The 17451-nt window shown below is 52.7% G+C and overlaps 10 non-coding genes across 10 annotated transcripts; 3 read left to right on the forward strand and 7 right to left on the reverse strand.

Annotated features, from left to right (window-relative positions):
- Positions 1–87: 87 nt before the first annotated feature.
- On the reverse strand, positions 88–160 carry trnaa-ugc (transfer RNA alanine (anticodon UGC)). Its single transcript has one exon. It is a non-coding gene; the product is annotated as a tRNA-Ala (tRNA).
- Positions 161–1759: 1599 nt separating this feature from the next.
- On the reverse strand, positions 1760–1832 carry trnaa-ugc (transfer RNA alanine (anticodon UGC)). The gene has a single exon. It is a non-coding gene; the product is annotated as a tRNA-Ala (tRNA).
- A 2991-nt stretch (positions 1833–4823) lies between these two features.
- Positions 4824–4896, forward strand: trnam-cau (transfer RNA methionine (anticodon CAU)). The gene has a single exon. It is a non-coding gene; the product is annotated as a tRNA-Met (tRNA).
- Positions 4897–5102: 206 nt separating this feature from the next.
- Positions 5103–5175, reverse strand: trnaa-ugc (transfer RNA alanine (anticodon UGC)). The gene has a single exon. It is a non-coding gene; the product is annotated as a tRNA-Ala (tRNA).
- A 1326-nt stretch (positions 5176–6501) lies between these two features.
- trnam-cau (transfer RNA methionine (anticodon CAU)) lies at positions 6502–6574 on the forward strand. Its single transcript has one exon. It is a non-coding gene; the product is annotated as a tRNA-Met (tRNA).
- A 206-nt stretch (positions 6575–6780) lies between these two features.
- On the reverse strand, positions 6781–6853 carry trnaa-ugc (transfer RNA alanine (anticodon UGC)). The gene has a single exon. It is a non-coding gene; the product is annotated as a tRNA-Ala (tRNA).
- Positions 6854–9853: 3000 nt separating this feature from the next.
- Positions 9854–9926, forward strand: trnam-cau (transfer RNA methionine (anticodon CAU)). Its single transcript has one exon. It is a non-coding gene; the product is annotated as a tRNA-Met (tRNA).
- A 206-nt stretch (positions 9927–10132) lies between these two features.
- trnat-ugu (transfer RNA threonine (anticodon UGU)) lies at positions 10133–10205 on the reverse strand. Its single transcript has one exon. It is a non-coding gene; the product is annotated as a tRNA-Thr (tRNA).
- A 1600-nt stretch (positions 10206–11805) lies between these two features.
- On the reverse strand, positions 11806–11878 carry trnaa-ugc (transfer RNA alanine (anticodon UGC)). The gene has a single exon. It is a non-coding gene; the product is annotated as a tRNA-Ala (tRNA).
- A 3271-nt stretch (positions 11879–15149) lies between these two features.
- Positions 15150–15222, reverse strand: trnaa-agc (transfer RNA alanine (anticodon AGC)). The gene has a single exon. It is a non-coding gene; the product is annotated as a tRNA-Ala (tRNA).
- Between the last annotated feature and the right edge of the window lie 2229 nt (positions 15223–17451).

Genomic DNA, 17451 nt, shown 5'->3' on the forward strand with positions numbered 1-17451 from the left:
CACATGGAGGTTCTGCAGATTTGTGAACTGTGGGCTCAACAAAGAAACTGCCGCCTCTCAAGCCTTTGCCCTAGGAGGACGCCAAAGTGGAGAATGTGGGCATCGATCCCACTACCTCTCGCATGCAAAGCGAGCGCTCTACCATTTGAGCTAATTCCCCCACACAGTCAGGTGCTTTGCTCACGCTTGCTGCCCAGGATCTCCTCAGCACTTGTCTCCAAGACGATCCTGGGCCAGCAGAGCAATTCTGCATAGGGTCGGCCTGTGGCCTGAGCACAGCCATATTCGCTCCAATCAGCATGTATGAACAGCAGCAGATTACAGAACCAGCAGGATGCTAAACCACAGTGGCAATGAAAGAAACAGTGAAGAGCCGAGCTTGAAGATTCCAAGCAAGTCGAGCAGAAACTAGCAGTCGCCACAAGTGTGAGGGAGCAGCCGAGAGCCCTGTCTCAGTGATAGAAGTCTTCTTTTGCTTTCAGCTCAGTGCTCCGTGATTGGACGCATTGCTGCTCAAAGGTGCCCCCTGCTGCTCTTCAGGTGCAACTGCAGAAGACTCACCGCCGTGTACGGGCTGTTTTCAGACGGGGAAAGATGGCTCCTGTGCCATGACGGCAACATGTTATGCTGTAATCTAGGTAGCAAGTTAAGAATTCTGCTTTCAGCTAAGCGTTGCTTACCACACGCTTGTTCGAAAACCACACACGCACACACACGCACCGTTTATTCACCATTCGAGCATTGACCTAAGGATGACTTTGATACGTTCTCCTCTCCAATCCTCCGCTCTATCAACTGAGCAATCGAGGCGAAGCATTGAAGCCCACAGTCTTTGCTGTTTGTTGGCCATGCACCTTCAGACGTCAAGGGCTTCACCTGCCTCTTCATGCCACACACTGGCGCACTGCGAGCCACCTGCTTTCTCTGCCGGTTGGGCCTGTGGTGTCACGGCAAACGTGACTGGATACGGATCGGAGGCTGACGTCTCGTACTCATGTCTAGCTCGAAGGTTTCTGCAAACAATGCATTGTGGCCTGATGTACCTTGTTCTCTGGCCTAATTGGTTCTGCTATCTGCCAAGCGTCACAGCATGCCTTCTTAGTGCATTCGGCAGCATGTCACTCTCATCATCCGAAGGTCTTGAGTTGAATCCGTACAGAGGCCAGAGTGTTTTGCACATTCTTTGCATGCACTCACCTCACATTTCCATCGCCGCTGCCGGCAAAAATCGAGACATCTTGCTTTGCTGCCGCACCCCATTCATTTGGCCTCTCTGTGTGGCAGCACATGGCAGCACTCTGGACATTTGTGAACTGTGGGCTCAGCGACACAACTGCTCTGTCTGAAGCTTTGTCCCCAGGTAAAATGCAAACTGGACAAGGTGGCCATCCATCTCACTGCCACACACATGCAAAGTGAGCGTTCTGCTATTTGATCTAATTCCCCCACGCAGGCTGGAGCCCAGCTGACGAGGGCCTTGCAGTGTTCCATCTTAGTGCAGTAGGCAGTGTGTCAGTCTCATAATCTGAAGGACCTGAGTTCAATCCTCAGAGAGGGCTCGGTGCATTCTTTTCTTGCATTCAGATCAGATTTCCAACTCTGCTGCTGGCAAAAATCAAGACACCTTGCTTTCCGCTGCGCTCGCAAAACATTTGGCCTCGCTCTGCAGCAGCACATGGAGGTTCTGCAGATTTGTGAACTGTGGGCTCAACAAAGAAACTGCTGCCTCTCAAGCCTTTGCCCTAGGAGGACGCCAAAGTGGAGAATGTGGGCATCGATCCCACTACCTCTCGCATGCAAAGCGAGCGCTCTACCATTTGAGCTAATTCCCCCACACAGTCAGGTGCTTTGCTCACACTTGCTGCCCAGGATCTTATCAGCACCTGTCTCCAAGACGATCCTGGGCCAGCAGAGCAATTCTGCATAGGGTCGGCCTGTGGCCTGAGCACAGCCATATTCGCTCCAATCAGCATGTATGAACAGCAGCAGATTACAGAACCAGCAGGATGCTAAACTACAGTGGCAATGAAAGAAACAGTGAAGAGCCCGAGCTTGAAGATTCCAAGCAAGTCGAGCAGAAACTAGCAGTCGCCACAAGTGTGAGGGAGCAGCCGAGAGCCCTGTCTCAGTGATAGAAGTCTTCTTTTGCTTTCAGCTCAGTGCTCCGTGATTGGACGCATTGCTGCTCAAAGGTGCACCCTGCTGCTCATCAGGTGCAACTGCAGAAGTCTCACCGCCGTGTACGGGCTGTTTTCAGACGGGGAAAGATGGCTCCTGGGCCATGAAGGCAACATGGTAAGCTGTAATCTAGGTAGCAAGTTAAGAATTCTGCTTTCAGCTAAGCGTTGCTTACCACACGCTTGTTCGAAAACCACACACGCACCGTTTATTCGCCATTCGAGCATTGACCTAAGGATGACTTTGATACGTTCTCCTCTCCAATCCTCCGCTCTATCAACTGAGCAATCGAGGCGAAGCATTGAAGCCCACAGTCTTTGCTGTTTGTTGGCCATGCATCTTCAGATGTCAAGGGCTTCACCTGCCTCTTCATGCCACACACTGGCGCACTGCGAGCCACCTGCTTTCTCTGCCGGTTGGGCCTGTGGTGTCACGGCAAACGTGACTGGATACGGATCGGAGGCTGACGTCTCGTACTCATGTCTAGCTCGAAGGTTTCTGCAAACAATGCATTGTGGCCTGATGTACCTTGTACTCTTGCCTAATTGGTTATGCTATCTGCCAAGCGTCACAGCATGCCTTCTTAGCGCAGTCGGCAACGTGTCACTCTCATCATCCGAAGGTCTTGAGTTGAATCCGCACACAGGCCCGAGAGGTTTGCACATTCTTTGCATGCACTCACCTCACATTTCCATCGCCGCTGCCGGCAAAAATCGAGACATCTTGCTTTGCTGCCGCACCCCATTCATTTGGCCTCTCTGTGTGGCAGCACATGGCAGCACTCTGGACATTTGTGAACTGTGGGCTCAGCGACACAACTGCTCTGCCTGAAGCTTTGTCCCCAGGTAAAATGCAAACTGGACAAGGTGGCCATCCATCTCACTGCCACACACATGCAAAGTGAGCGTTCTGCTATTTGATCTAATTCCCCCACGCAGGCTGGAGCCCAGCTGACGAGGGTCTTGCAGTGTTCCATCTTAGTGCAGTAGGCAGTGTGTCAGTCTCATAATCTGAAGGTCCTGAGTTCAATCCTCAGAGAGGGCTCGCTGCATTCTTTTCTTGCATTCAGATCAGATTTCCAACTCTGCTGCTGGCAAAAATCAAGACACCTTGCTTGCCGCAGCGCTCGCAAAACATTTGGCCTCGCTCTGCAGCAGCACATGGAGGTTCTGCAGATTTGTGAACTGTGGGCTCAACAAAGAAACTGCTGCCTCTCAAGCCTTTGCCCTAGGAGGACGCCAAAGTGGAGAATGTGGGCATCGATCCCACTACCTGTCGCATGCAAAGCGAGCGCTCTACCATTTGAGCTAATTCCCCCACACAGTCAGGTGCTTTGCTCACACTTGCTGCCCAGGATCTTATCAGCACCTGTCTCCAAGACGATCCTGGGCCAGCAGAGCAATTCTGCATGGGGTCGGCCTGCGGCCTGAGCACAGCCATACTTCGCTCCAATCAGCATGTACGAACAGCAGCAGCTTACAGCACCAGCAGGATGCTAAACCACAGTGGCAATGAAAGAAACAGTGAAGAGCCCGAGCTTGAAGATTCCAAGCAAGTCGAGCAGAAACTAGCAGTCGCCACAAGTGTGAGGGAGCAGCCGAGAGCCCTGTCTCAGTGATAGAAGTCTTCTTTTGCTTTCAGCTCAGTGCTCCGTGATTGGACGCATTGCTGCTCAAAGGTGCCCCCTGCTGCTCATCAGGTGCAACTGCAGAAGTCTCACCGCCGTGTACGGGCTGTTTTCAGACGGGGAAAGATGGCTCCTGGGCCATGAAGGCAACATGGTAAGCTGTAATCTAGGTAGCAAGTTAAGAATTCTGCTTTCAGCTAAGCGTTGCTTACCACACGCTTGTTCGAAAACCACACACGCACACACACGCACCGTTTATTCGCCATTCGAGCATTGACCTAAGGATGACTTTGATACGTTCTCCTCTCCAATCCTCCGCTCTATCAACTGAGCAATCGAGGCGAAGCATTGAAGCCCACAGTCTTTGCTGTTTGTTGGCCATGCACCTTCAGACGTCAAGGGCTTCACCTGCCTCTTCATGCGACACACTGGCGCACTGCGAGCCATCTGCTTTCTCTGCCGGTTGGGCCTGTGGTGTCACGGCAAACGTGACTGGCTACGGATCGGAGGCTGACGTCTCGTACTCATGTCTAGCTCGAAGGTTTCTGCAAACAATGCATTGTGGCCTGATGTACCTTGTACTCTTGCCTAATTGGTTATGCTATCTGCCAAGCGTCACAGCATGCCTTCTTAGCGCAGTCGGCAACGTGTCACTCTCATCGTCCGAAGGTCTTGAGTTGAATCCGCACACAGGCCAGAGAGCTTTGCACATTCTTTGCATGCACTCACCTCACATTTCCATCGCCGCTGCCGGCAAAAATCGAGACATCTTGCTTTGCTGCCGCACCCCATTCATTTGGCCTCTCTGTGTGGCAGCACATGGCAGCACTCTGGACATTTGTGAACTGTGGGCTCAGCGACACAACTGCTCTGCCTGATGCTTTGTCCCCAGGTAAAATGCAAACCGGAGAAGGTGGCCATCCGTCTCACTGCCACACACATGCAAAGTGAGCGTTCTGCTATTTGATCTCATTCCCCCACGCAGGCTTGAGCCCAGCCGACGAGGGTTTTGCAGTGTGCCTTCTTAGCGCAGTAGGCAGCGTGTCAGTCTCATAATCTGAAGGTCCTGAGTTCAATCCTCAGAGAGGGCAACGTGCTTGGTGTCTTCTTTTCTTGCATTCAGATCAGATTTACAACTCTGCCGCTGGCAACATCAAGACAACTTGCTTTCCGCTGCGCTCACAAAACTTTTGGCCTCGCTCTGTAGCAGCACATGGAGGTTCTGCAGATTTGTGAACTGTGGGCTCAACAAAGAAACTGCCGCCTCTCAAGCCTTTGTCCTAGGAGGACGCCAAAGTGGAGAATGTGGGCATCGATCCCACTACCTCTCGCATGCAAAGCGAGCGCTCTACCATTTGAGCTAATTCCCCCACACAGTCAGGTGCTTTGCTCACGCTTGCTGCCCAGGATCTCCTCAGCACTTGTCTCCAAGACGATCCTGGGCCAGCAGAGCAATTCTGCATAGGGTCGGCCTGTGGCCTGAGCACAGCCATATTCGCTCCAATCAGCATGTATGAACAGCAGCAGATTACAGAACCAGCAGGATGCTAAACCACAGTGGCAATGAAAGAAACAGTGAAGAGCCGAGCTTGAAGATTCCAAGCAAGTCGAGCAGAAACTAGCAGTCGCCACAAGTGTGAGGGAGCAGCCGAGAGCCCTGTCTCAGTGATAGAAGTCTTCTTTTGCTTTCAGCTCAGTGCTCCGTGATTGGACGCATTGCTGCTCAAAGGTGCCCCCTGCTGCTCTTCAGGTGCAACTGCAGAAGACTCACCGCCGTGTACGGGCTGTTTTCAGACGGGGAAAGATGGCTCCTGTGCCATGACGGCAACATGTTATGCTGTAATCTAGGTAGCAAGTTAAGAATTCTGCTTTCAGCTAAGCGTTGCTTACCACACGCTTGTTCGAAAACCACACACGCACACACACGCACCGTTTATTCGCCATTCGAGCATTGACCTAAGGATGACTTTGATACGTTCTCCTCTCCAATCCTCCGCTCTATCAACTGAGCAATCGAGGCGAAGCATTGAAGCCCACAGTCTTTGCTGTTTGTTGGCCATGCACCTTCAGACGTCAAGGGCTTCACCTGCCTCTTCATGCCACACACTGGCGCACTGCGAGCCACCTGCTTTCTCTGCCGGTTGGGCCTGTGATGTCACGGCAAACGTGACTGGATACGGATCGGAGGCTGACGTCTCGTACTCATGTCTAGCTCGAAGGTTTCTGCAAACAATGCATTGTGGCCTGATGTACCTTGTTCTCTGGCCTAATTGGTTATGCTATCTGCCAAGCGTCACAGCATGCCTTCTTAGCGCATTCGGCAGCGTGTCACTCTCATCATCCGAAGGTCTTGAGTTGAATCCGTACAGAGGCCAGAGTGTTTTGCAACTTGTTTGCATGCACTCACCTCACATTTCCATCGCCGCTGCCGGCAAAAATCGAGACATCTTGCTTTGCTGCCGCACCCCATTCATTTGGCCTCTCTGTGTGGCAGCACATGGCAGCACTCTGGACATTTGTGAACTGTGGGCTCAGCGACACAACTGCTCTGCCTGATGCTTTGTCCCCAGGTAAAATGCAAACCGGAGAAGGTGGCCATCCGTCTCACTGCCACACACATGCAAAGTGAGCGTTCTGCTATTTGATCTAATTCCCCCACGCAGGCTTGAGCCCAGCCGACGAGGGTTTTGCAGTGTGCCTTCTTAGCGCAGTAGGCAGCGCGTCAGTCTCATAATCTGAAGGTCCTGAGTTCAATCCTCAGAGAGGGCAATGTGCTTGGTGTCTTCTTTTCTTGCATTCAGATCAGATTTACAACTCTGCCGCTGGCAACATCAAGACAACTTGCTTTCCGCTGCGCTCACAAAACTTTTGGCCTCGCTCTGTAGCAGCACATGGAGGTTCTGCAGATTTGTGAACTGTGGGCTCAACAAAGAAACTGCCGCCTCTCAAGCCTTTGCCCTAGGACGACGCCAAAGTGGAGAATGTGGGCATCGATCCCACTACCTCTCGCATGCAAAGCGAGCGCTCTACCATTTGAGCTAATTCCCCCACACAGTCAGGTGCTTGGCTCACACTTGCTGCCCAGGATCTCCTCAGCACTTGTCTCCAAGACGATCCTGGGCCAGCAGAGCAATTCTGCATAGGGTCGGCCTGTGGCCTGAGCACAGCCATATTCGCTCCAATCAGCATGTATGAACAGCAGCAGATTACAGAACCAGCAGGATGCTAAACCACAGTGGCAATGAAAGAAACAGTGAAGAGCCGAGCTTGAAGATTCCAAGCAAGTCGAGCAGAAACTAGCAGTCGCCACAAGTGTGAGGGAGCAGCCGAGAGCCCTGTCTCAGTGATAGAAGTCTTCTTTTGCTTTCAGCTCAGTGCTCCGTGATTGGACGCATTGCTGCTCAAAGGTGCCCCCTGCTGCTCTTCAGGTGCAACTGCAGAAGACTCACCGCCGTGTACGGGCTGTTTTCAGACGGGGAAAGATGGCTCCTGTGCCATGACGGCAACATGTTATGCTGTAATCTAGGTAGCAAGTTAAGAATTCTGCTTTCAGCTAAGCGTTGCTTACCACACGCTTGTTCGAAAACCACACACGCACACACACGCACCGTTTATTCGCCGTTCGAGCATTGACCTAAGGATGACTTTGATACGTTCTCCTCTCCAATCCTCCGCTCTATCAACTGAGCAATCGAGGCGAAGCATTGAAGCCCACAGTCTTTGCTGTTTGTTGGCCATGCACCTTCAGACGTCAAGGGCTTCACCTGCCTCTTCATGCCACACACTGGCGCACTGCGAGCCACCTGCTTTCTCTGCCGGTTGGGCCTGTGGTGTCACGGCAAACGTGACTGGATACGGATCGGAGGCTGACGTCTCGTACTCATGTCTAGCTCGAAGGTTTCTGCAAACAATGCATTGTGGCCTGATGTACCTTGTTCTCTGGCCTAATTGGTTCTGCTATCTGCCAAGCGTCACAGCATGCCTTCTTAGCGCATTCGGCAGCGTGTCACTCTCATCATCCGAAGGTCTTGAGTTGAATCCGTACAGAGGCCAGAGTGTTTTGCACCTTCTTTGCATGCACTCACCTCACATTTCCATCGCCGCTGCCGGCAAAAATCGAGACATCTTGCTTTGCTGCCGCACCCCATTCATTTGGCCTCTCTGTGTGGCAGCACATGGCAGCACTCTGGACATTTGTGAACTGTGGGCTCAGCGACACAACTGCTCTGCCTGAAGCTTTGTCCCCAGGTAAAATGCAAACTGGACAAGGTGGCCATCCATCTCACTGCCACACACATGCAAAGTGAGCGTTCTGCTATTTGATCTAATTCCCCCACGCAGGCTGGAGCCCAGCTGACGAGGGCCTTGCAGTGTTCCATCTTAGTGCAGTAGGCAGTGTGTCAGTCTCATAATCTGAAGGTCCTGAGTTCAATCCTCAGAGAGGGCTTGGTGCATTCTTTTCTTGCATTCAGATCAGATTTCCAACTCTGCTGCTGGCAAAAATCAAGACACCTTGCTTGCCGCAGCGCTCGCAAAACATTTGGCCTCGCTCTGCAGCAGCACATGGAGGTTCTGCAGATTTGTGAACTGTGGGCTCAACAAAAAAACTGCTGCGTCTCAAGCCTTTCCCTGAGGGGAACGCCAAAGGGGAGAATGTGGGCATCGATCCCACTACCTCTCGCATGCTAAGCGAGCGCTCTACCATTTGAGCGAATTCCCCCACACTGTCGGGTGCTTTGCTCACACTTGCTGCCCAGGATCTTATCAGCACCTGTCTCCAAGACGATCCTGGGCCAGCAGAGCAATTCTGCATAGGGTCGGCCTGCGGCCTGAGCACAGCCATACTTCGCTCCAATCAGCATGTACGAACAGCAGCAGCTTACAGCACCAGCAAGATGCTAAACCACAGTGGCAATGAAAGAAACAGTGAAGAGCCCGAGCTTGAAGATTCCAAGCAAGTCGAGCAGAAACTAGCAGTCGCCACAAGTGTGAGGGAGCAGCCGAGAGCCCTGTCTCAGTGATAGAAGTCTTCTTTTGCTTTCAGCTCAGTGCTCCGTGATTGGACGCATTGCTGCTCAAAGGTGCACCCTGCTGCTCATCAGGTGCAACTGCAGAAGTCTCACCGCCGTGTACGGGCTGTTTTCAGACGGGGAAAGATGGCTCCTGGGCCATGAAGGCAACATGGTAAGCTGTAATCTAGGTAGCAAGTTAAGAATTCTGCTTTCAGCTAAGCGTTGCTTACCACACGCTTGTTCGAAAACCACACACGCACACACACGCACCGTTTATTCGCCATTCGAGCATTGACCTAAGGATGACTTTGATACGTTCTCCTCTCCAATCCTCCGCTCTATCAACTGAGCAATCGAGGCGAAGCATTGAAGCCCACAGTCTTTGCTGTTTGTTGGCCATGCACCTTCAGACGTCAAGGGCTTCACCTGCCTCTTCATGCGACACACTGGCGCACTGCGAGCCACCTGCTTTCTCTGCCGGTTGGGCCTGTGGTGTCACGGCAAACGTGACTGGCTACGGATCGGAGGCTGACGTCTCGTACTCATGTCTAGCTCGAAGGTTTCTGCAAACAATGCATTGTGGCCTGATGTACCTTGTACTCTTGCCTAATTGGTTATGCTATCTGCCAAGCGTCACAGCATGCCTTCTTAGCGCAGTCGGCAACGTGTCACTCTCATCGTCCGAAGGTCTTGAGTTGAATCCGCACACAGGCCAGAGAGCTTTGCACATTCTTTGCATGCACTCACCTCACATTTCCATCGCCGCTGCCGGCAAAAATCGAGACATCTTGCTTTGCTGCCGCACCCCATTCATTTGGCCTCTCTGTGTGGCAGCACATGGCAGCACTCTGGACATTTGTGAACTGTGGGCTCAGCGACACAACTGCTCTGCCTGATGCTTTGTCCCCAGGTAAAATGCAAACCGGAGAAGGTGGCCATCCGTCTCACTGCCACACACATGCAAAGTGAGCGTTCTGCTATTTGATCTAATTCCCCCACGCAGGCTTGAGCCCAGCCGACGAGGGTTTTGCAGTGTGCCTTCTTAGCGCAGTAGGCAGCGTGTCAGTCTCATAATCTGAAGGTCCTGAGTTCAATCCTCAGAGAGGGCAATGTGCTTGGTGTCTTCTTTTCTTGCATTCAGATCAGATTTACAACTCTGCTGCTGGCAACATCAAGACACCTTGCTTTCCGCTGCGCTCACAAAACTTTTGGCCTCGCTCTGTAGCAGCACATGGAGGTTCTGCAGATTTGTGAACTGTGGGCTCAACAAAGAAACTGCCGCCTCTCAAGCCTTTGCCCTAGGAGGACGCCAAAGTGGAGAATGTGGGCATCGATCCCACTACCTCTCGCATACAAAGCGAGCGCTCTACCATTTGAGCTAATTCCCCCACACAGTCAGGTGCTTGGCTCACGCTTGCTGCCCAGGATCTCCTCAGCACTTGTCTCCAAGACGATCCTGGGCCAGCAGAGCAATTCTGCATAGGGTCGGCCTGTGGCCTGAGCACAGCCATATTCGCTCCAATCAGCATGTATGAACAGCAGCAGATTACAGAACCAGCAGGATGCTAAACCACAGTGGCAATGAAAGAAACAGTGAAGAGCCCGAGCTTGAAGATTCCAAGCAAGTCGAGCAGAAACTAGCAGTCGCCACAAGTGTGAGGGAGCAGCCGAGAGCCCTGTCTCAGTGATAGAAGTCTTCTTTTGCTTTCAGCTCAGTGCTCCGTGATTGGACGCATTGCTGCTCAAAGGTGCCCCCTGCTGCTCTTCAGGTGCAACTGCAGAAGACTCACCGCCGTGTACGGGCTGTTTTCAGACGGGGAAAGATGGCTCCTGTGCCATGACGGCAACATGTTATGCTGTAATCTAGGTAGCAAGTTAAGAATTCTGCTTTCAGCTAAGCGTTGCTTACCACACGTTTGTTCGAAAACCACACACGCACACACACGCACCGTTTATTCGCCATTCGAGCAGTGACCTAAGGATGACTTTGATATGTTCTCCTCTCCAGTCCTCCGCTCTATCAACTGAGCAATCGAGGCGAAGCATTGAAGCCCACAGTCTTTGCTGTTTGTTGGCCATGCACCTTTAGACGTCGAGGGCTTCACCTGCCTCTTCATGCCACACACTCGGGCACTGCGAGCCACCTGCTTTCTCTGCTGGTTGGGCCTGTGGTGTCACGGCATACGTGACTGACTACGGATCGGAGGCTGACGTCTCGTACTCATGTCTAGCTCGAGGGTTTCTGCAAGCATTGCATTGTGGCCTGATGTACCTTGTTCTCTGGCCTAATTGGTTCTGCTATCTGCCAAGCGTCACAGCATGCCTTCTTAGCGCATTCGGCAGCGTGTCACTCTCATCATCCGAAGGTCTTGAGTTGAATCCGTACAGAGGCCAGAGTGTTTTGCAACTTCTTTGCATGCATTCACCTCACATTTCCATCGCCGCTGCCGGCAAAAATCGAGACATCTTGCTTTGCTGCCGCACCCCATTCATTTGGCCTCTCTGTGTGGCAGCACATGGCAGCACTCTGGACATTTGTGAACTGTGGGCTCAGCGACACAACTGCTCTGTCTGAAGCTTTGTCCCCAGGTAAAATGCAAACTGGACAAGGTGGCCATCCATCTCACTGCCACACACATGCAAAGTGAGCGTTCTGCTATTTGATCTAATTCCCCCACGCAGGCTGGAGCCCAGCTGACGAGGGCCTTGCAGTGTTCCATCTTAGTGCAGTAGGCAGTGTGTCAGTCTCATAATCTGAAGGACCTGAGTTCAATCCTCAGAGAGGGCTCGGTGCATTCTTTTCTTGCATTCAGATCAGATTTCCAACTCTGCTGCTGGCAAAAATCAAGACACCTTGCTTTCCGCTGCGCTCGCAAAACATTTGGCCTCGCTCTGCAGCAGCACATGGAGGTTCTGCAGATTTGTGAACTGTGGGCTCAACAAAGAAACTGCTGCCTCTCAAGCCTTTGCCCTAGGAGGACGCCAAAGTGGAGAATGTGGGCATCGATCCCACTACCTCTCGCATGCAAAGCGAGCGCTCTACCATTTGAGCTAATTCCCCCACACAGTCAGGTGCTTTGCTCACACTTGCTGCCCAGGATCTTATCAGCACCTGTCTCCAAGACGATCCTGGGCCAGCAGAGCAATTCTGCATGGGGTCGGCCTGTGGCCTGAGCACAGCCATACTTCGCTCCAATCAGCATGTACGAACAGCAGCAGCTTACAACACCAGCAGGATGCTAAACCACAGTGGCAATGAAAGAAACAGTGAAGAGCCCGAGCTTGAAGATTCCAAGCAAGTCGAGCAGAAACTAGCAGTCGCCACAAGTGTGAGGGAGCAGCCGAGAGCCCTGTCTCAGTGATAGAAGTCTTCTTTTGCTTTCAGCTCAGTGCTCCGTGATTGGACGCATTGCTGCTCAAAGGTGCACCCTGCTGCTCATCAGGTGCAACTGCAGAAGTCTCACCGCCGTGTACGGGCTGTTTTCAGACGGGGAAAGATGGCTCCTGGGCCATGAAGGCAACATGGTAAGCTGTAATCTAGGTAGCAAGTTAAGAATTCTGCTTTCAGCTAAGCGTTGCTTACCACACGCTTGTTCGAAAACCACACACGCACCGTTTATTCGCCATTCGAGCATTGACCTAAGGATGACTTTGATACGTTCTCCTCTCCAATCCTCCGCTCTATCAACTGAGCAATCGAGGCGAAGCATTGAAGCCCACAGTCTTTGCTGTTTGTTGGCCATGCATCTTCAGATGTCAAGGGCTTCACCTGCCTCTTCATGCCACACACTGGCGCACTGCGAGCCACCTGCTTTCTCTGCCGGTTGGGCCTGTGGTGTCACGGCAAACGTGACTGGATACGGATCGGAGGCTGACGTCTCGTACTCATGTCTAGCTCGAAGGTTTCTGCAAACAATGCATTGTGGCCTGATGTACCTTGTACTCTTGCCTAATTGGTTATGCTATCTGCCAAGCGTCACAGCATGCCTTCTTAGCGCAGTCGGCAACGTGTCACTCTCATCATCCGAAGGTCTTGAGTTGAATCCGCACACAGGCCCGAGAGGTTTGCACATTCTTTGCATGCACTCACCTCACATTTCCATCGCCGCTGCCGGCAAAAATCGAGACATCTTGCTTTGCTGCCGCACCCCATTCATTTGGCCTCTCTGTGTGGCAGCACATGGCAGCACTCTGGACATTTGTGAACTGTGGGCTCAGCGACACAACTGCTCTGCCTGAAGCTTTGTCCCCAGGTAAAATGCAAACTGGACAAGGTGGCCATCCATCTCACTGCCACACACATGCAAAGTGAGCGTTCTGCTATTTGATCTAATTCCCCCACGCAGGCTGGAGCCCAGCTGACGAGGGTCTTGCAGTGTTCCATCTTAGTGCAGTAGGCAGTGTGTCAGTCTCATAATCTGAAGGTCCTGAGTTCAATCCTCAGAGAGGGCTCGCTGCATTCTTTTCTTGCATTCAGATCAGATTTCCAACTCTGCTGCTGGCAAAAATCAAGACACCTTGCTTGCCGCAGCGCTCGCAAAACATTTGGCCTCGCTCTGCAGCAGCACATGGAGGTTCTGCAGATTTGTGAACTGTGGGCTCAACAAAGAAACTGCTGCCTCTCAAGCCTTTGCCCTAGGAGGACGCCAAAGTGGAGAATGTGGGCATCGATCGCACTACCTCTCGCATGCAAAGCGAGCGCTCTACCATTTGAGCTAATTCCCCCACACAGTCAGGTGCTTTGCTCACACTTGCTGCCCAGGATCTTATCAGCACCTGTCTCCAAGACGATCCTGGGCCAGCAGAGCAATTCTGCATGGGGTCGGCCTGCGGCCTGAGCACAGCCATACTTCGCTCCAATCAGCATGTACGAACAGCAGCAGCTTACAGCACCAGCAGGATGCTAAACCACAGTGGCAATGAAAGAAACAGTGAAGAGCCCGAGCTTGAAGATTCCAAGCAAGTCGAGCAGAAACTAGCAGTCGCCACAAGTGTGAGGGAGCAGCCGAGAGCCCTGTCTCAGTGATAGAAGTCTTCTTTTGCTTTCAGCTCAGTGCTCCGTGATTGGACGCATTGCTGCTCAAAGGTGCACCCTGCTGCTCATCAGGTGCAACTGCAGAAGTCTCACCGCCGTGTACGGGCTGTTTTCAGACGGGGAAAGATGGCTCCTGGGCCATGAAGGCAACATGGTAAGCTGTAATCTAGGTAGCAAGTTAAGAATTCTGCTTTCAGCTAAGCGTTGCTTACCACACGCTTGTTCGAAAACCACACACGCACACACACGCACCGTTTATTCGCCATTCGAGCATTGACCTAAGGATGACTTTGATACGTTCTCCTCTCCAATCCTCCGCTCTATCAACTGAGCAATCGAGGCGAAGCATTGAAGCCCACAGTCTTTGCTGTTTGTTGGCCATGCACCTTCAGACGTCAAGGGCTTCACCTGTCTCTTCATGCCACACACTGGCGCACTGCGAGCCACCTGCTTTCTCTGCCGGTTGGGCCTGTGGTGTCACGGCATACGTGACTGACTACGGATCGGAGGCTGACGTCTCGTACTCATGTCTAGCTCGAGGGTTTCTGCAAGCATTGCATTGTGGCCTGATGTACCTTGTTCTCTGGCCTAATTGGTTCTGCTATCTGCCAAGCGTCACAGCATGCCTTCTTAGCGCATTCGGCAGCGTGTCACTCTCATCATCCGAAGGTCTTGAGTTGAATCCGCACAGAGGCCAGAGTGTTTTGCACATTCTTTGCATGCACTCACCTCACATTTCCATCGCCGCTGCCGGCAAAAATCGAGACATCTTGCTTTGCTGCAGCACCCCATTCATTTGGCCTCTCTGTGTGGCAGCACATGGCAGCACTCTGGACATTTGTGAACTGTGGGCTCAGCGACACAACTGCTCTGCCTGAAGCTTTGTCCCCAGGTAAAATGCAAACTGGACAAGGTGGCCATCCATCTCACTGCCACACACATGCAAAGTGAGCGTTCTGCTATTTGATCTAATTCCCCCACGCAGGCTGGAGCCCAGCTGATGAGGGCCTTGCAGTGTTCCATCTTAGTGCAGTAGGCAGTGTGTCAGTCTCATAATCTGAAGGTCCTGAGTTCAATCCTCAGAGAGGGCAATGTGCTTGGTGTCTTCTTTTCTTGCATTCAGATCAGATTTACAACTCTGCTGCTGGCAACATCAAGACAACTTGCTTTCCGCTGCGCTCACAAAACTTTTGGCCTCGCTCTGTAGCAGCACATGGAGGTTCTGCAGATTTGTGAACTGTGGGCTCAACAAAGAAACTGCCGCCTCTCAAGCCTTTGCCCTAGGAGGACGCCAAAGTGGAGAATGTGGGCATCGATCCCACTACCTCTCGCATGCTAAGCGAGCGCTCTACCATTTGAGCTAATTCCCCCACACTATCGGGTGCTTTGCTCACACTTGCTGCCCAGGATCTTATCAGCACCTGTCTCCAAGACGATCCTGGGCCAGCAGAGCAATTCTGCATAGGGTCGGCCTGCGGCCTGAGCACAGCCATACTTCGCTCCAATCAGCATGTACGAACAGCAGCAGCTTACAGCACCAGCAGGATGCTAAACCACAGTGGCAATGAAAGAAACAGTGAAGAGCCCGAGCTTGAAGATTCCAAGCAAGTCGAGCAGAAACTAGCAGTCGCCACAAGTGTGAGGGAGCAGCCGAGAGCCCTGTCTCAGTGATAGAAGTCTTCTTTTGCTTTCAGCTCAGTGCTCCGTGATTGGACGCATTGCTGCTCAAAGGTGTCACTCCAACCACCAAGGCCCCCAGGGAGCTCAACGGGACAAAGGAGGACACAGAGAGAGACAAGGTGGAGAAAGAGATTGAGGCAACAGAGAGCCAATCAACAGCACTACCCCCTGAACCTCCCAGTCCTCAGGACAGCGAATCAATGGAGGAGGAGGCAGCAGTGGAAAAGCAGCAGGGGGAGTGGCGGACGGTGAAGAACAAGAAAAGTAAGAGGGAGCGAAGAAGAAGCAAAGGCGTTTCCCAGAGAAGCGGCAAGAGGCGTCTCCCATCCGACACGGATGACAAGGGCAGCAGCTCTTCGGATGATGAAGTGCCAGAGCGGCACCGACAGAAGAGGCGGCAAAGCTCCAGGGCGTTGGAGGACGAGACACCCGAGCTCCAGAAAATTGGAGACAACAAGGAGACCAGCGCACCCCAACTTTGCCTGCAACCTGAGGAGGCCAGTGCACCACAGCCCCTGGAATCTGGGAGCAGTGAGGCAATCATCGCACCCCAGCTCCAGGAAGCCGGGATCAGCAACACCCCAGAGGGGGTGAGTTTTGGAGAAGCTTCTCCAGCAAAGGTCATCTCAAAACCCGCTCTCTACGTGAACCTCCAGATGCCACTGGAGCAGAACACGGCCAAGGAGATCTACCTCAGCCCATCCAAAGTGAAGGAATTTGAGCTCACTACGGGTATGAAGGAGCAGACTAAAGGTCTGAGACTCTCAGAGACAGTGGGTTTGGTAGGAGAATAAATGCTTTAAAATGGGTTTAAAGATTGTATCCATAAATGTGCGTAGCATTAAATCTACTACGCGATGTGTTGCGACCTTGGACTACCTAGCCAAGGTCAAAGCTGACCTGTTGTTTCTGCAGGAGTGTGCGATACCGCACCTCAGCTCCTACAGGCAATGGTCACGATGGTGGTCCCACGGGCCATCGATCTGGTCGGGCGGAAACGACTCTCGTTCCTCCGGCCTGGGTATTCTGCTGCGGGGAGGCAACTTCACCGTCTCCGAGGTCAAGGAGGTGGTGGGCGGGCGACTCCTCGTAGCAGACGTAATGTACAAGAACGCTCCACTCCGGTTAATTAACGTGTATGGCCCGGCACAAGGGGCTGAGCGGCTGGAGGTTTTTCAGCAGCTCCCACTGCTGCTGGCGACCTCCAGGCCGGTCATTCTGGGCGGGGACTTCAACTGCATCATCGATGCGGCTGGACGATCCGGCAGGGCCGGAAGCAGATTGGACGCTACGTCCAGATCCCTGATGGAAACAGTTAAGGATGCCAAGCTGCACGACGTCTTCAGCAACCCTGCAGACGGAGCGCAGCGTAGATACACCTGGTCGCGGCCAGACGGGTCCATTCGTTCCAGGATAGACTTCCTGTTTGTGTCCCGTGCATTCACAGTCAGATCCACCGAGGTCAAGCCGGTGTTCTTCTCTGACCACTGCCTCCTACTGGCGGACTGCCACTTGGAGAAGGACCTGAGGGTGGGCAGGGGGGCATGGAAGCTAAATGTGCAACTGCTGACCCCAGAGAACATTGAGGAGCTCAAGAGGGATTACAAAGGTTGGAGAACCGTGAAACCCCTCTTTGAGTCCCTGACACACTGGTGGGAAGTGATCAAGGGAAGCATCAAGAGGTTTTTCATCCGCAAAGGCACCCAGAAAGCTAGAAAGGAACAGAGGGAAATGTCCTGACTCCAGAAAAAGATGCAGAATCTGCTCCGGCTGCAGTCGATGGGGGTCGATGTCAAGGAGGAGCTCCAAGAGGTGAAGGGCCAGCAAGCCTCGCACTTTGCCTCGGAGGCCTCCAAGATCATCTTCCGTTCCAGGGTCCGCTCCGTGGAGCAGGATGAGACGTGCTCACGTTTCTTCTT

Source organism: Cetorhinus maximus, chromosome 4 (genome assembly GCF_964194155.1).
Source record: "Cetorhinus maximus chromosome 4, sCetMax3.hap1.1, whole genome shotgun sequence".
NCBI classification, from domain to species: Eukaryota; Metazoa; Chordata; class Chondrichthyes; order Lamniformes; family Cetorhinidae; genus Cetorhinus; species Cetorhinus maximus.